Below are 13,673 nucleotides of genomic sequence, written 5' to 3' on the forward strand. Positions count from 1 at the left end.
AGTCTTTGGGAGGAAATTATGCAGTAATTTAGTTAATTTAAAGCCTAATGTGAAAATTAAGGAAATAAAATCATGTCTACATGTTAAGTAAATAGTAGCAAAATTTTTAAAAGATCAATCATGTTAGTATTTTTTTAAAGATACCTAAAAGTAGTTTACTTACAGACAAATGTAATACTTAACTGGAAAAAAAAAAAGTAAATATGAGGGTGTGTTTAAGGTGAAAACGTGTTATTAAAATTGATTCCATAGCTTTGTGGCACTGAAATATAGATGAATACAGTAATGAAAAGATAAACTGAGACACAGAGGTCAGGTAGAAGAATGAATATAATTTATTTAATCTTTAATGAAATAATTACTAGAGAGAAATAAAGACCTTAAAACTAGGTCAGAAAGGCAGAATGAGAGATCCAATCATTACTACAGATTGATGCCAAAAAGTGAAGAATTAGAAATTTTTTTTGTTATTTTTAAAGAATACTCAAGAAAACTAATATAGCCGAAACCGATTTGACTCAGTGGATAGAGTGTTGATCTGTGGACTGAAAGGTCCCAGGTTCGATTCCAGTCAAGGGCATGTACCTTGGTTGCGGGCACATCCCCAGTAGGGGGTGTGCAGGAGGCAGAAGATCGATGTCTCTCTCTAATTGATGTTTCTAACTATCCCTCTACCTTCTTCCTCTGTAAAAAATCATTTAAAAATATATTTAACAAAAAAAAAAGAAAGAAAACTAATATAGAGAAGTCCTCTGAGGTCTCAGAATATTTAGCAAGGAAAGAAGAGCCATGATTCTCTTTATAAGATCAAGGATTTACAAGGGGCAGTCTATGACAATTGGCAAAGTAATATGACATTGGAAATAAAATGCACCTGTGAATTAGAACACCAAAAGAAAACTTCAATAGCTGCAATTTGGGATAAGTGAAGAGAAAATTGAAGGAAAAGTCAGGTGAGGTTATGCACAAGGTCTAAATATTAAATAGATCCCAGTACAGAGGGATTATAGATAAACTAGTGGCTTGGTGCACAAAATTTGTGTGTGGGGGGGGGGAGTCTTCAGCCCAGCCTGCACCCTTTCTAATCTGGGATCCCTCTGGCAAGCTATAAATACTGGCTCCTAATCATTCACCTTCCAACCTGCCTGATTGGCCCTAACCACTCTGCCTGCTGGCCTGCTTGCTCCCAACTTCACCTCCACCAGCCTGCTACTGGCCTGATCACCTACAACTGCCATCCCATTCTAACCTGATCATCCACAACTTCCTTCCCCTCTTAGCCCCTAACAGCCTCTACCTTGGCCCCTCTATGGTGGCTTTGTCCAGAAGAATGTCTGGAATGTCTCCCAGACTAATTAGCATATTACCCTTTTATTAGTATAGATAGAGGCCTGGTACATGGTTGGGGCCAGCTGATTTGCCCTGAAGGGTGTCCTGGATCAGGGTGGGAGTGCTCTTGGGGGGTGGGGTGGCCTGAGCAAGGGGACTGTGGTGGATTGTAGGCCAGCCATGCCTCCATTGGGGTGTAGGATCCTACTGGGGACAGTGCTGGGTGAGGGGCTGGGCCAGTTTTCAGGCCAGCCATGTCCCCCTGGGGTGAGCTGTTTGAAGGCTGGTCACGCCCCCCTGCAGGGACCCTCACCCCTTGGGGTAATGGCCAGCCTGAGTAAGAGGCTGAGGGCCTTTTGCAGGCTCCTCTTTCAACAGCCAGCCTGGGCAATGGTAACCCAAGCCTCCTACATGCCCAGGTTACCAGGGCCAGCTCCATGTCCTCTGTTCACATGTCCCAACTTTGGTGGCTGGCCCTGGTGGACAGGAAGCTTGGCTTCTTTCATTGCCAGGGATGACCCAAGACTCCAGCTTGCTCAGGCTGGCTCTGTGGCTGCCGCTATCTTAGTTCCACTAATTTACATACTCACTCCTGATTGGCTGGTGGGCATTGCAAAGGCACAGTCAATTTGCATCTTTCTCTTTTATTAGTGTAAATGCAAGCATAAAAGTGTGAATGTGGAAGTAACAAAGAAAAGGAAATCTTATCATTGGGTTCAACAATATGTACATTTCAATTAATCATGTTGACTATTGGTAAAATGAATGAGTGATAATCAAATAATCTGATATTAAAAAATAATTGTATATTAGATGCAAAGACAATTTATGGAAATTGATTTGAATTGATACATTCACTATTTAATTATAAAGTAGAGATTATGCTTACATAGTTTTTTTTATTTTGTTTTTTACCTGTAAGAGGGGAGTGGCTGGGTAACAAGTGTAAACACTTCCTCTATCCCTGGTGCTTCTCTCAGGTAGGTGCGTTCTCAACAGCATTCACTGAGCACTTTAAAGAGTCAGGGAGTGGACCAGATATGAGGGGTTAAGAAGAGTAATGTATTCCAGCTGCCTTCAGGGGAATTATGATTCAACAAAGTCAGCAGGCATGAACCTCCAAAATTATGTTGCATGCTAAAATTAAAGTATGGGATCGGGATAAACTTATTTTATTTTAGCATTGAAGACTGGGTGCTGCAAAAGTTGGAATGACGTGGAAAAAAGATGGTGATATTTATTTATTTATTTATTGATTGATTTATAAAGAATTTATTTGAGTGAAACTGATTACATGTAGGGAAGAATGATCTCAAATGCTCTCAAAATTATGACATTTTACATCAGACATAATTATATAGAGAAAAAAAATGTTGCCCTAAGCCTGGAAAGATTTTCATGGGATTCTTGAAGGAAAGCACATTCCTGATAACAATTAGAATAAAACCCACCCAGAACTTGGTTCAGAGCAAGGATGCCCCTTTCTGGAAACAAGGCCTTCAAGAAGAATGCCAGCTCTTTAAGGCCACCCATCCCGGTGGAGAAAAAAGCAAGTTGAACATCATTAATTTTGACTTCCTAACTTAATCAGCCCTTACCCTGAAAACTCAACACAGCATGAATGCAAGTAATGTGTAATGTGATGGATCAGATAATTATCAGCAAGTATCTATTCCCCTCCCTATCCCCTTCTCTCTTAAAGCAGACTGGACTTCCTGTCACTCTCCCCAACAAACGGGAATGGCCCCATGAGTTGCTTGACAAATGGAAAGTGAGCAACCATTATATGAGGATGGGGGAGAGAGTAATATATTGCTTTTGTGTTTGGCATCCCTTTTGCCATGAAAAGAGCACGCCTGGTTCTCAGAACAGGTTGAGGTTACCTGAAACCAACTTATAGCCTAAAGGAAAGCCTCCCAGATAATCCAAAATCCTTAAAAGATAAAAAAATAAGGTGTTTTTTGTTTGTTTTTTGTTTTTGTTTTTTTATAAGCCTACTAGGAGCCCATTGAACGAATGTGTGCACCTTGAAAGGAACTATGGGCCATGAGGCTGCAGGGCATAGGGGCAGGTGTCTGCCCATCTTCTGCGCCCCCACCCGGCCCCACCTGTCATGACCCTGGTCCCCTGTCTGCCAGCAGCCTCTCTCCCACCACCGCTGCTCCCATGCACTGACAGTGCCAGCTCCGCTCAAACCTGCTGACAGAGTCGAGCAATTGGGACCAGTTCCATCAGTGGGTGCAAGTGGCAGCTGCTGCCCTGATCATCCCTCAAGAGCAGGGGGAGGTGGCCATCACTTGCAGCCACTTACAATGTCAAGCAATCAGGTAGGTGCAGGGCACCAGTAGTGGGTGCAAGCACCAGCTCTGACACTGGCAGAGGATATGAGTGGGGCAGGTGCCAGCAGCAGGTGCAAATATGGGGTGGGACTGCAGCACGTGGGAGCAAAGAATTTTCAATAACACCATACTCTTGCTCCAATGACAGTGGCTGGTGCCCCACCTTACAGCCTAAGGTCTGGCGGCCCCGCTCACCTGCTTCACCATCCTGCTGCTGCCAACACTCGCCATGTTCTGCGTGCACCCGTGGGTGGTCAGTGTATGTCATAGCAACCGGGTGTTCAGTTGTTCCGCCATTTGGTCTATTTGCATATTAGGCTTTTATTATATAGGTCATAGGATGATATTTAGGGTTTTCTTGTTATGGCTGTTACTCAACATTTTTAAACTAGAACCTTTAATAGAACATGTGATAGCATATAAATATTTATCAGTCAACTGTTGCCTAACCAAAATATATATAATCAACTGTCCCAAAATTTAGCATCTTAAAATAACCATAATTTATTCTCATGGACCTATGGGTCTGTGTGAACAGTTCTGCTAATCTAGATTATGCTTGCCTGGGCGATTCAGTTTCTGGTTGCAGCTACTGAGCCTGTCTAACTCTTACTAAAGTCCTATGTATTAACAAGAGTGGCACTGACGCATATGTGTTTATTCTATGCCCACAGCTGATGGAGGTGGGGGGAAGAAGTTACACAGAAGATGAATATAAGCATCGTCTTAGTCTAGAAAATACTGAACCTAGAAAACATAACATTTTTCTTTCCACACTAGGGAATAAAAACCAGATCCTCAGAATACCTGTTCAAAGAGATCCAGTAATATTTGCCACTTTTGAGTAGCACAAATTTCTATGTCATTTATCTTTCATGAGTTAATCTATTTTAAGATGTTATTACATTTATTGGGGTGACAACATTATGGTGAAAGAAGGGGAATTGCCTCTGAGTTAATCTTCTAATGCTGATAGCAGGCATGCTGGGGGATAAGCAGAAACACTGGAGGCTCCGAACTCCTGGGCTTAAAACTGCCATATGCCACTGGCAAAAACAGGTCAAATAGCAAAGCCCAGTGCCAATGAGTGCAGCCCATGAAGAGACCATTAAGATGAGGGTGCAGGTGTACAGACAAATTGAGAAAATTATTACATCTCCCATTATATGGTGGTCCCCCCAAAATGTATACACACTGTAACAGCTGATAGCTCAATTTTGAAAATGAAATGTATTTTGATAAACACTGCCTTTGTAATTATTCAAAGTGTGTATATACATTTTTGGGGGGGACACACTACCTTATTCAATTGTATTTTATTGCAAAGCGCATGTGAAGTCTCACCAGAGTCTCTGGGAATGTAGGGAGTGGTTGTAGGGTTAAGCCTCGGACTGACCTGCTGGCAAAGTCCCAAGCAAGATCCAGCTTGGAGGGCACAGTACTTTAAGCATAATTAAGCTTAATCTTGTCACTGCTGCCTAGATCTTTCCTGGGTAGTTAGTGAGTTGTGGGAGGGGCAGCAAGTGCTGCCAAAACAAGTGAAACTTACAAAAACATTGTAAACTACCTTGTTTTCCCCCTGACTATAAATAAAACATCAGCTTTCCAGTCTGGATCTGTTCTGTGGCCTCAGCCAGCCACAGAAGATCCACGTAGACCCAGCTTATTCTCTCTGTCTGTCTTTTTTCTCCATCTTTCATCACTCTCCCTCAGGCTCACCAAACCCTCGGCTGTGCTGGCACAGCACATGGAATGAGACTTAGAATTTTCATTTACTATCCTCTACCTCCAAACAATTTTAACGTAGCAAATTGTAATCATGTGTCCTGTGAGCTTACAAAACAATAGTCCTTACTAGACTGACACCTACTACTTTTTTTTTCCATTCTTGCTTGCCACCTTCAATGCAGCTTGTCTCCCACCGCTGCCTATCAGCCTATTTTTCTGTGTCAGCTGTAAAATAGCTAGTCACAGTGTTTTTCTCTATTGCTTTTATAAAGTTGTTTTGAACTAATACTTCTCTTCTTGTTTTTAATCTAATATTAATCCATCTAAAATTTTGTAGCTGAACTCTAATTGTGATGTGCATGATAGTAACAATTTTGTACATGTTCATCTAATCTACAACAGCAAAGAAGGTAAATTTCCAATTATGTGTTCTATTGTCTCATTAGATATTATATATCATCTCCTTATTTCATCAAGCTTATTCTAATTATGTACTTGCTATAATTTTAGTGCCAATCAACCTATGCTGAATTGCAATCTCATGCCCTTCAGTCTCACTGAGCATTGTACTTCAATAACAAAGTAGACAATAGCTTCTCTGAAATTTTAGTTAAGTTCAAAATTTGACTTTGTATATTTATCACTCTTGCACTTTGTTCCATATATCCAGGTTTAGGGTTAGTTAGATTTAATAATTGAAATGCTGTTTTTAGCTGATGCTAAATATGTCACAAGAGTGATATATCTACCGTATATGTAAACAAGATGACTTTGACAGCAGAAAAAATTAATTTGACAAACTGACTTTTAGGACCACAAGCCATTAAAGTTACATCATTACATTTTTTTTATTTCCAACTGTGTTCATTTAAAGTTGTTCTACCTGGTGCATGCCATGTCAAAAATCATTTTATTTTAATGGTGAATGGACAAGTGAACCAATTTTGCCACTATAGAACTAGACACAAATAGTTCTAACTCTAACATAGTTCTTACCTACTTCATTATAAAATAAATCTGTATGTTGCATATTTGCAAATTTTCAGTATTGTTACTTTCAGTGGAGTCACTCAATATAACTTAGAATAACCAGATTCTCCTGCAACAGTAAGGAATATTCCCTCAAGTAAGGGTTTTATCTACATTATCATTGAATCAAGTAGCTATTTCTTTGGTGGCTAGAATTATTAGAACTATTTGATTCTGTAGCAGAAAATTTTTCCTATTGCCTTAAGGAACATTTGGGAGCTTGATGGTTTTTCACTTCTATCACTGAGCACTAGTGCTTTTCCCTTTGTTCTATTATGTCTGCCTGGAACATGTTCTAAGGTCTTTGTCTGAACAGGAATCACCAGTGAAAACAATAACCTTTGGGAGAATATCACCCAGAAATATTTCGTAGGAATAAAATAAAAATTTATAAAACATCAAGAGTCACATGTTTTATAACAGAAAATTGTCATTTTCTTCAGGGCATTGTATAAGCTTCCTAAGAAGATATTCATACTTTAAAAATCACATATATACCTGCACTCCTGCTACTGAGTATAATCATCTACCTCCCACCTCAACTTTGGAAGAGGAAATTCAGTTAGAATCCTGCTTTATAGACTTCAAAAATCAGTGAATTAACAGAGTAAGACTCAGAGCACATAAGAATGCATGAACATAAGCAGACAGACAATGTCATATTGCCTTAACACTGGTTTATTTCATAACCTAAGAATTAGCTAGAAGATTATAACAGCATAAGTATCACTTGAAAAAATTTAAAGAAATATAATGTTTTGAACTACCACTGCCATGGAAATGGATTTTACATATGTATTGGACAATGGGGCAGTGTTTTCAACAAGCTATTTTAAAAGGAATTATGTAAAGGAAAAATTTCTAAGGCTATCATTTCATACTGGTTTTAACTAAATTTAACATCAGATTATAAACAGTTTGGAGCTTTCTCAAAAAATTAAAAATAGAACTACCATGAGGTCTAGCAATCTCACTTCAGAGTGTATATCCAAAGGAAATTAAAACAGAATATTGAAGTGCTATCCATACTTCCATATTCACTGCAGTATTATTCACAATAGCCAAGATATGGGAATAACCTAAGTCCATCAAGAAATGAATATCTAAGAAATAACCATATATACAGACTGGGGCAAAAGTAGGTTTATGGTTTTGAGTATGTGAAACACAGAGTTTATTCTTGTGTTATTCACCATTGTGTTATTACTTTCCATATAAACAACTGTAGACCTACTTTTGTCCCTCCCTGTATATACATATGTACAATGGAATAGTATTCAACCAAAAGGAAGAAGAAAATATTGCCCTTTGCAACAACATTTGAGGACATTATGCTAAGTTAAATAAACCAGGCAGAAAGAGAAAGAAACTGCATGGTATTACTTATATGTAGAGTCTACAAGTAAAATAAGTCAAACTCATAATAAAATAGAGTAGAAATGTAGTTGCAGGGCCTGGGAGTGGGCGAAATGGAGGTTGATAGAAGAGTACTATAAACTTTCAGCAGTAAAAAGAATAAGGTTCCAGAATCTAATGTAAAACATGGTGACTATAGTTGAGAACAAGTAGTACATAATTGAAAGTTGATGAAAGAGTAGGACTTAAATATTCTCATCAAAAAGAAGGGAGTTGCCAAAACCGGTTTGGTTCAGTCCATAGAGCTTTGGTCTGCGGACTGAAAGGTCCCAGGTTTAATTCTGGTCAAGAGCATGTACCTTGGTTGCCACCATATCCCCAGTAGGGGGTGTGCAAGAGGCAGCTGATCGATGATTCTCTGTCACTGATGTTTCTCTCTATCCCTCTCTCTTCCTCTCTGTAAAAAAATCAATAAAATAAAATAATTTATTTTTTTAAAAAGAAGGGAGTTATTTAATAATGTAAAAATATATCAATTTACTATAGGGTACACTTTAATATCTTATAATTTTATTTGTCAATTATAGCTCAACAAAGCTAAAGACTTTTTAAATAGACGAGTAAAACATATTATAGATCAACTATGCTTTAGGGCAGAGAGAAGGCTATGACTAAGACACTGTCCTTGTCCTCAAATGACTTACAACTAAAAATAAGCCCGATCTTACTTTCCTAAGAGAAAAATAAGCTTACGTCTTTATTACTCTGAAGTTGTCCAAAAATATAATATTCTCTAAAAGAAATTTACTCATTCAAATAAATATATATGGAACATTTACATTGTGCCAGGAATTATTTAGATCCTGTGGGAATAGTAACAAATAAAACAAAGTCTCTACCCTGCACTGTATTTGGGAGAGAGAAAAAAACAAAAACTGTCAACCAACAAATAAATAAATTATATATATATATATATGTGTGTGTGTGTGTGTGTGTGTGTGTGTGTGTGTGTGTGTGTATGTATGTATTAATGTAAGGCTAAGTACCATGGAGAAAATAAAGCAAGGTTAGAAAAGGAGACAGTGCTGGGGTGGTGAAGACTGGAGGAGGGTACACTAACTTATATTCTATACATAGATGTCCAGAAAAATCTTCACAGAGATGGCAACTAGGAGACAAGAAGTAAAGGAAATGACTTACTGAGACATGTGGACATCTGGGCCTAAGGAGTTCAACAATAGGCAAAGAGCCAAGTCAAATACCTTGAGATAAGAGCATCTTGGAAAGTTGTTTCTAAGCAAGAGTAAGGAAGCCAGTATACCAGAGCAAGGGTAGCTACCAGATTTAGAGGGAAGGGTGTCAAAAATAAATGCCTTTTGGCTTTTACTCTGAATAATATAGGAACCTACTGGAGGGCTTGGATATGAGAAATATACTGATCTGAAGGGACTATATATATATATATATATATATATATATATATATATATATATATACACACACACTAGAGGTCTGGTGCACAATATTTGTGCATGAGTAGGGTCCCTAGGGCTGGCCAACAATCAGGGTCAACCTGTGGGGTGACCAGCAGGGCAATCAGAGGGACCCACTTTGGCCAGCCTGGCACTGCCTGCTCACCTGCGGGCTGGGGACAGCTCCTGTGTTGAGTATCTGCCCCCTGGTGGTCAGTGTGCATCATAGTGTCCGGTCATTCCACCAGACATTCTGCCATTCAAATGATTTGCACATTAGGCTTTTATTATATAGAATATATTTTAATATTTTTTTTAGTAAATTAAGAGTGGAAGGGAGAGGGAGAGAGAGAAACATCAATGATGAGAGATAATAATTGATTGGCTGCCTCCTGCATGCCCCACACTGGGGATCAAGCCCACAACCCTGGCATGTGCCCTTGACCAGAACCAAACTTGGGACCCTTCAGTCGAAGGCTGACACTCTACCCACTGAGCAAAACTGGCTAGGGCTGGCTGTAGTAACAATTTTAACAAAATTCCTATGTCTGTTGTATGATGAATAGACTATAGGGAGTAACTAGTAGAAGCAGGGAACAATGTGTTAGTCTGAGCCCCTTAGGAGGCAGAAATTACATAGTACTTTTAGCCTAGGATTTTAATAAAAATAATTTTACAGTAATAGGAGGGTATATTTAATCCATAAAAATATTCACTCAGATTCCAAATATCTCTCTTTTTTTTTAATGTCCAAACTGTGTATTTTTTTATTTTTTTATTTTTTTATTGATTATGGTCTCACATAATTGTCCTTATTCCCCCATTCCCATCCCAAACCCCTCCCTAGATATGCCCCCCCAACCCCCGTTGTCCATGGCCACTGGCTAGGCCCATATATATGCACACAAGTCCTTTGGTTGATCTCTTCCCCTTACCCCCATCCTCCCTTACTTTCCCTCTGAGGTTTGAGAGTCTGATCGCTGGTTCTCTTTCTCTGGGTCTGTTTATGTTGTTCATTATTTCCTCTAGATGTGTGAGATCATGTGATCCAAGAAATACCCTTGTAAGAACCTAAACTGCAACAAGCCATAATGGTTATGCCAAATATCTCTCTTTTTTTTTTTTTTTTTTTTTGCTTTTGCTTTTATAGTTGAAAGTATTACATATGTCCCCCCTTTTTACCCTATTGACCCCTTCCAGCCCATCCCTGCCAACCACCCCAGGCCTTCACTACACTATTATCTATATCCATGGGTTATGCATATACACATACAAGTTCTTTGGTCAATATTTTCTTAACCACCCCCACCTTCCCTCTGAGATTTTCAGTCTGTTCCACGCTTTTATGAGTCTCTATCTATTTTGTTCATTAGTTTATTTTGTTCATTAGATTCCACTATGAGTGAGATCATGGTTTTCCCCCTAAGAACTGGTTGCACTTTCTAATTTTTATATTCTGAGTCCAAATTCTGAAACCTTTGCAGACCTAGGATCTCTCATCAGGGCAATGCAGTAAAGATGGAGGGAGTACACTTAGGGAAAGACAAACTTGAAAGGGAGGCTTCCTTCTCTAAAAGGGAGTAAAACTCATAGAAAAAGGTGTGGTTGCAGCCCACTGAATGGCCAAGAAATTCACTGGGCAACAAGGGCCAGGACTGGTTCACAATCAGTCATTGGGAAGCTCTTGGGGCACAAAAATATCCAGCTGGTGGGCCGTCATAAGAGGGAGTCACAAAGCCACTGTGGTGTGAAGCCTGGAATACAGTCATGGGATAAATTTGTTACTGTTTCAAGTAGTTGGGGGAATTAAAATAGTTTTAGGGAAGAGAAAGTGTTGGCTTAGACAATGCTGGAAACTACGCTAGTGACATGGGACTGTCTGATGATTATGAAAATATTTTTAAAGCAGAGGCAACAGATTTGCTGGTGTGGAATGCAATATAAAAACAGAAAAAAATAATTTTTATCTGATCAATTGGAACAATGGTATGTTTATTATATAGTATAGTGATGGTTATGAAAAAAAGCAGATTTGTAGATACATGTTTTGACATCTTAGATCTGAGGAGCTTAAAAGATACATAGATCAAAATGTTGAATAGACAATTATATAAAAGTTAGCAAGGTGGGAGACAAATTTGAACTGGATATAAAAATATGCACATCATAAACGATGACCAAAATAGAGACAAACAGAGAAGTGTCGATCAGATACCTAAACCTCAAAGGGAAGGTAGGGGAGGGTGGGAGTAAGGGGGAAAGATCAACCAAAGGACTTGTATGCATGCATATAAGCATAATCAATGGATACAGACACTAAGAGAGGGAGGGCATGAGTGGGGGTGGGGGTGGGGAGCAATGGAGGGATAAGGACATATATGTAATGCCTTAATCAATAAAGAAAAAAAAATAGATACACAGACAAAGAAGCATCGAACAGACTGTCAAACTTCACTGAGAAGGCTGGTGGAGAGGGTGGGGTAAGAGATCAACCAAAGGGCTTGTATGTGTGCATATAAGCATAACCAAAGAACACAGACACTCGGGGGGTGATGGCATGTGGGGGGGGAGGGGGAGCGTGGTGGATTAGGGGAGGTCAATGAGGGGAAAAAGAGACTTGTGTAGTACTATATGTAATACTTTATACAATAAAATAAAATTTGAAAATATGCACATCATCAGGAACACAAGATATCTAAAGGTAAAAGGTGGAATGACATAATGAAAGGTCATGTGTGAGTAGAGAGGAGAATAGACACCAGGACTAACCCTGGAAACACTCCAATTTTAGAAGGTGAGGAGATGAGTTCTTAAAAGACTTTAGAGATATGTGGCAGACATGTATATATGCACAAAGAATGACCTGTCTTGAATTTAAAATAAAATAAAAAGTCATCATGGTACAGTGTTCTTTCCAATCACATTCAGCTGTGCCTTTTAGGTACAGAAACAACCTTTAATGTAAAAGTATTCTTAATCAGACAAAATGATAATCTTTGAATATTAAGTGAACTGATGTTAAAGACTGTAAATTTCAATAGTGTCTATAACACAGAGATAGTGGCTTTGCCTAATTTAAAGTGTTTTTCTTCTTTAGCATTATTTGTTTCCACTTAACCTTTGGCTGGTGAAAATGGCTTAAGTTTCTTACTTCTCTCCTGTTACTGGCAACTAATAGGAAGTCACTGCTGCAATTTTCAAAAACATGAAAAAATGTATTTGTAGACCTGGATGTTTACTTAAATGAAATAAATTATGATGTCCAAGAGTGGAAAGAGTTTTTGGAAATAATGTTAGAACTGCTGATCCTTTGTTTGAAATAGTGCTGGTATCTCCATTTGCTACACTCATGCTTCCCTTCACTCACAACTCATGCATCATCTACCTTTCCCTTCTCAGTATTCAGGAGGTTGTCTTCTGTTGATTATATCACTTGGTTTTCTTGCCCTTATCAATATAATAAAATGGGAATTAGTTAACATTTTAAATGATGATCTATTATTATTCATAAATACTTATAAACTTCTAGGTTAGGACAACTGAGTGCTAAGAGACTATAGTTTATGTGGATATTGTAATTAATAAATTGGAACTAAGTATCTCACATCTAGTAAATACAGTGGATCATGATATAATTAAAACATAGATTTTGCTAATGATTAACACAAAATATAAGGATTGAAGTGCACTAGCAAATCTTAAATACAATTAAATGCAAATCAAGACATACTTTATAATCAAGGATTAAAAATTAACTCAAGAGAAAACAATAATTATAAATAATAAGGTCGATCTGAACAGTATGGAAATGGTAGAACACGTTTGCCTATTAAAGAATGAAAATCATTTTAGTAGCTAAAGACTGGTTATGCCATTTTGAGGATGAGGAACCACTCTTATCAAAAGCATACATAATGCAAATTATATTTTATTTACAGAATAGAGAATATTTTAAATAACTTTACTCTTGAGTAGAAATAATTGTATTGGAATAAGAGTTTCTTTATCACCTTAAGCTAGGTTTAAAGAGATGCAATTGAAGAAGATTTTGGAAAGTTATTTTAGGTCTAGATATTAAAGGACCATAGAGAGAAACTATTTTTGTGCATTTTAATACAAATGAGATTAATGTTTAATACAAATAAAATTATTAAAAGACTTTGTAATTGTTCAAGTAATACCATGTTTCCCCAAAAATAAAACATCCTCTGAAAATAAGACCTACTTACAGGTTTCCTTCTGAGTGAAATATAAGGCATCCCCCTGAAAATAAGGCCCCCCTAGGGCATTTTTATACTTGAAACTGAAAAAGCCTGGGACACACAAACAGTTATAAGGAAGTGGGTCAATTTAATGCTGCCGCGTGTTATGCGAGGGAGCCAAAAAGGTCTGCTAGTCTGGGATGCAGCTAGCACTCACC

The sequence above is a fragment of the Pipistrellus hanaki genome (genome assembly GCF_964339955.1).
Source record: "Pipistrellus hanaki genome assembly, chromosome: 2".
Lineage (NCBI taxonomy): Eukaryota > Metazoa > Chordata > Mammalia > Chiroptera > Vespertilionidae > Pipistrellus > Pipistrellus hanaki.